A 6224-nucleotide genomic window follows, 5' to 3' on the forward strand; every position below is an offset into this window, starting at 1 on the left:
AGACGACTCCTTTTTAAAAGCGAAATGGATTTATGAAACAGACAAACCCCTGATGTGGGGCCGTGTCGTTCGCTAAACTGGCTAAACCAACTTCCTAGCAAAGCCGAAAGAAAATGAGTGATATTTTTTAAAGCAAAATGGACCAGACAAACACGTGATGTGGGGCCCTGTCGTTGGCTAAAAAAAAGCCACACGCTTTGGGCTCCATTACCCACTAAAACTATGGACTGTTTTTGATTAAATTTTATCTAATAATTAAATAAACAATAATAGACAAATGGCTAGATGTTTTGGTCATTAGATAAGTAATTGTGTCCATGATTTTGATAGTGCATTGCAGTTTTGTTTGCTCGTTCGGCAAGTATTGAGAGGTATTTAATTGCAGTTTTGTTTACTGGTTTGGAAAGTATTGAGAGATAGAGATAGAGCCACACAGTGTGCCAACGGCCTCAGAAGCAACTAGTGTATTGAGGTGATTGATTGCGCATTGAGGTGATTGATTGTGCATTCCCCATCTTTTCTGTTCTACATCCCATGGCATCTTCCTCCAAATCGGCATCCATCTCTGCCTCCACCTCCACGGCCGATGGCAATGTCTGCTACTCGTAGGATGTCTTCCTCAATCACAGAGGCTCTGACGGTAAAACGTTTGCCAACCATCTTTAGGATCACCTCACAGATCATCGATTGCGAGTCTTCCTGGACAGGGAAGAAATGGAGAAGGGAGAAGAATTAACACCTCAGATAAATGATGCTATTAGAGCTTCCTCGGTTAGTATAGCTATTTTTTCTCCCAAATATTGCGAATCAAGCTGGTGCCTGAACGAGCTGCTACTCATGCTGGAGTGCAAGCGGACGAAGGGTTCAACTATTCTTCCCATATTCTTCCATGTCGAGCCTTCAGTACTTAGATGGACGGAGGGAGAAAAGGGAGTGTATGGTGAAGCCCCGAGCTCGCTCCAAAATAAGAAAAATTCTGATTCTCAACCACGATACGATCCGGAAATCATTCGAAAATGGAAGGATGCTCTCCATGATGTTGCAAAAATTAGCGGTTTCGAGTTGGATGGCGAGTCGTCGTATAATGGGTTAGGACTCATGTCTCCCTCTTCCTTTGTCATCGTTTTTCCATCAGTCTCATTCATATAGGTATATCATACTTTATCTACTTTTCTTACTAGTAAGTTTATTTTTTATATCATTCACTGATGAGAGTAAGCTGCTGAAAGATGTCGTCGAAAAAATGCTGAAATTAGTTCCAAAACCACCCTTGTATGTCTCCATATATCCAACTGGATTGGAAGAGAAAGTTAAAGATTTTGAAGAAAGAGTGTTATTATTAAAATTTCTTTGCTGTTTTAACATACCACGATGCACGAAGTTGAAATAGTGGGAGCATTGCAGGCACCTGGGAATCTAACCAATCTCCAACATATTGACTTGTCTTTCTGCCGCAAATTGGAGACCCTCCCAAATACTTTCGGAAATTTAAGACAACTTAAATTTCTGTTTGCAAGCGTGTGGGTTGACCATACCAAGAGAAGCCCTGCGGAACATCACCACACTTGAACACTTAAATCTTCAGACTTGCTAGAAGCTATCGGAAACCTAAGTAATTTGAAATTTCTGTTCATGGACAACTTTCAATTGTAAATGCTGCCACCTTCATTCGGTGATCTAAGGAGCTTGGAGGAGTTGGAGTTCCAGAATTGTTGCCTCAAATGTTTCCATGATTCTATTAGAATGCTGCCTTAGTTGAAAAAGTTAGCACTCAGATATATGGATCTTAAACGGTTAAAGATAATAGAACGGATCTCTGGATTGCCAACAACACTTGAAACGTTAGAGACGAGTGTTGGAGATTTCTGATAATTTCGAACAAACAGAGGAAGCAAAGTTCCTCAACTCAACACAAAGAAATGAGAGAAGTTTGGACAAAAAGATATGGAGAAAAAGCTCTGTTTTTATTAACCATAAAAATGACAATTACAAACTTCTTCAAAACTAGAGTTCTGGAAATAACAAAAAAAAACTCCATATTCTGTGTTTTTCTATATGTTAAACTCTCTAACATTCTTCTAATATATATTAAAAAAGAACTGTTGTTCATGATGAACGAAATCTAATCTTTTCAGACATTCTGCTGTGCTTCTTAAGTTGGTTGTGTGGAAGCTCATAACTAATAAATGCTACGCGGCCAGCTCCGTTGTAAGAAACCCATAATCTTTTACTACACCAGCATGTGGCGCGTTCTTCTTGTTCTCGGCCATGCTGTTTATTAAATGTTGTAGCTGAGAATTCAATGTGCAGGAGCTGGATCTGATCTTCCTCCTCCTTTGGGAACATAAATAAGTAAATGGCGAAAGGACATTTATGGCAGTGGCGTGAACAAGGTAAGAACAAATAATGGCCGTTGGATCAAAAGCGTATGACCCGCTGAGATCATATGTAGGTGAAAGTGCGATCTCCGATGGCTCAGGTCGCATCGCAACGTTGCGGAGGGCTTAACGCGCATGATCGCATTGCATCACGATCGGGGAAGCCACAGGGTAAGGTGCGATGAATCGCATCGCAGGGAACTTCAATGGGGTTATAGTTTGCGATTTCTGTTCAACTGTTGCTGCAGTTGAAATTATATTCCAACATTCCCCTTTAATTTCAACTGCTGGGTTTCTCTGCATACCCAGGAATTTCCTGAAACGATCAAAACTTTTCTTTCCCAATGGTTTTGTCAAGATGTCAGCTAACTGATTTTCCGTTCTGCAGTGCTGCAAAACAATTTCACCATTGTTAACCAATTCATGTATGAAGTGAAATTTGGTGTCTATGTGCTTTTTCCTTTTATGAAAAATAGAGTTTTTAGACAAAGCTATTGCCGAGCTATTGTGTGGTAAATGGTTGTGCCCTTTTCTTGTTCATGACACAAATCTCTGAGAACTCTTCTCAGCCACACTGCTTGGCATGCTGCAGATGTTGCTGCCACATACTCTGCCTCTGCTGTTGACAAAGACACAACTGGTTGCTTCTTGGAAGCCCATGAGATGGCTCCCGATCCCATATGAAACACATATCCCGATGTGCTTTTCCTATCATCAACACTTCCAGCCCAATCACTGTCAGTGTAACATGTCAACATGAAACTTTCAGAAGAGGAGTATAAAATACCAAACCCCTTCGTTCCATTCACATACCTTAGAATCCTCTTGGCTGCCTGCCAATGATTCTCTTTCGGTCTTTCCATAAATCTGGAGATTAAACTCACAGCATGCATAATGTCCGGCCTAGTTGCAGTCAAGTACATAAGGCTTCCAACTATGCTCTTGTACAATTTTGGATCAAAATCCTTGCTGCTGTCTTCTTTGGTCAATTTCAACCCTATTACAGTTGGAGTCACAGTTGCCTTGCTGTTCTGCATGTTAAATCTCTTCAACACTGCTTCTACATATTTAACTTGAGAAATGAAAACACCATTTTCACTTTGGTCTACTTTAATTCCAAGAAAATATCTTAAGAAGCCCAAGTCAGTCATTTCAAATTCACTCTTCATGACTGCTTTAAAATCAGCAATGAGAGAAGCATCATTGCTAGTAAAAATCAAATCATCTACATATAAAACAACAATAAGAATCTTACCGTCATTCTCCTTTATGTAGAGTGTGGGTTCACCATCACACTTATCAAACCCATTCTCAATCAGATAAGCATCTATTCTGCTGTACCATGCTCTTGGAGCTTGCTTCAGCCCATAAAGAGCCTTCTTTAGTTTGCAGACTTTATGCTCTTGGCCTTCAACTTCATAGCCTGGAGGTTGTTCAACATAAACCGCTTCTTTTAACACTCCATTTAGGAATGCAGATTTAACATCCATCTGATAAATCTTCCATTTGTGTTGTGCCGCAATAGACAACACTATTATGATTATTTCCATCCTTGCTACTGGTGCAAAGGTTTGATCATAGTCTTTGCGTTGTTGCTGCTTGTAGCCTTTCACAACAAGTCTTGCTTTATGCCTGTCAATCTTGCCTTCAGCATTACTTTTGGTCTTATAGACCCACTTAACTCCAATGGCATCTTTGCCTTCAGGGACGTCCAATAACTCCCATGTTTTACTCTTTTCAATTGCACCAATTTCTTCATTCATTGCTTCAATCCATTTATCTTCATTTACAACATCTTTAAAATGAATTGGGTCATCAACATGACAATACAAAGCGAATAATGAATTCAGACCAGTATTGTTACTTACCTCTCCTTGTTCATAAATCTCATTCAGATTTCTGAATCTTGGTCTTCTTGGTGTGCTTGGAGTTCCATCCGAACTTGAGGGTGTTTCTGATCCCTGTGATGTGCTTGGAGAATCACTTCCTTGACTTCTCAAGGCTGTTCGAATTCTAGCTTGTGGTGTGGTTTGTTGTACTTGCTGTGGTGGAGGAGGAGCCACCAAGGAAGGATTATTTGCTGCTGTCCCTTCCTCTTCTTCTTCGTGAGACACAATTGTCTTCACATTCACTGTCTTCTCTAAGCTTCCATCCCAAGCTTCATCTTCAATGAACTGCACATCTATGCTTACTATCAATTTCTTAGTGGATGGATTATAGAGTTTGTATGATTTTGACTCATCACAATAGCCAATAAAGACACACTTCTCCCCCTTACTGTCAAGCTTCTTTCTTAGCTGATCCGGTACATGTGCATATGCTACAAAACCGAATACTCTCATGTGAGTGATAGTTTGCTTTTGACCACTCCATGCTTCTTCTGGTATTTTGTTCATGACAACTTTAGTTGGGCATCTATTCAAGATGTAAACTGCGCAAATGACAACTTCTGCCCAATACTCTTGTGGCAAGTGTTTTGCCTTCAACATACTTCTGGCCATGTCAAGAATGGTCCTATTCTTCCTTTCGGCAACACCGTTTTGCTGAGGTGTATACCTCGTGGTGAACTGCTTTTGTATGCCATTCTCTCTGCAAAAACGCAGAAAGTCTTTGGAGATGTACTCTCCTCCTCTATCTGTTCTGAGCACTTTGATATAATGCACACACTGTTTCTCAAGAAGAGTTTTGAAGTGGCGTAATTTCTCAAACACTTCACTCTTCTGTTTCAACATATACACCCATGTCTTTCTGGTGTAATGATCAATGAAAGTTAAAACATATTTATTTCCGGCAAATGATGGTATTTGCATGGTATTTACATGTTAACAACATAATCTTTGGATTCTTATCTTTTTCATTTGCAAAATTAGCATTCTGCCTACTATTCATGTCATTTTGATTTTTTCTACATTCATTGGCGTAGTGCCCATATTTCTTACAATAATGACATTGAACTTGGGATTTGTCATACCTTTAGCCATGAGTTTGTTGTTTGCTTGAACCTTCATCTTGGTTCTGATTGCAGCTCCTTTTGCTTGTGTTTGCAGGATTATTTCTGCCTTTGTTTTGGCTTCTTCCACGACCTCTGTTATTTTCTCTGCCTCGACCTTTTCCTTGGCCAAAAGACATCTGAGTCTTGAATGCTTGCTCAAAAGAGGAATCTGTTCCTCTACTCAGTCTGTGTTCATGAGACATAAGAGAAGCACTCAGTTCATCTACAGTGAATTGTGAGAGATCCTTTGTTTCTTCTATTGCTACCACAACAGCTTCAAACCTTGAGTGTAAACATCTCAAGATATTTTCTACAATTCTTCTTTCTTCAAGAATCTCACCATCAGATCTTATCTGGGTTATCAACCCAATAACCTGAGTGAAGAATGAATCTATTGTATCAGATTCCTTCATGCTGAGTGTTTCAAAATTTCTCCTCAACATCTGCAACTTTGCAGTCTTCACCTTCTCCATGCCTTGATAGGCAGTTTTGAGAATATCCCATGCCTCCTTGGATTTTGTTGCTGCTGCAATTCGTGGAAAAACACTTTCATGTACTGATTGGAAGAGAAAAAAGAGGGCTTTGGCATCCTTCTTCCTGTCGCTCTTCAACTGGTCTCTTTCTGCTACTGTCAAAGCAGCCAATGCTGTTGCATCTGTAGGTTCAGCATAGCCAGTTTCAACCAGCTCCCATATTCCTTGAGAAGCAAACAATGTTTTCATTGTTATGGACCAATAACTGTGATTTTTCCCATTAAACTGTGGCAGTTGGGAATTTGTCAAACCAGTTCCAGCATCTGCCATCTTAACCTGTATAAGTAAAGAAGAGATACTAACTGTATAATTAAAAACAAG

This window comes from Pinus tabuliformis, chromosome 1_2 (genome assembly GCF_031772625.1).
Source record: "Pinus tabuliformis cultivar Carrire ecotype Pingquan chromosome 1_2, CPIR1, whole genome shotgun sequence".
NCBI lineage: Eukaryota > Viridiplantae > Streptophyta > Pinopsida > Pinales > Pinaceae > Pinus > Pinus tabuliformis.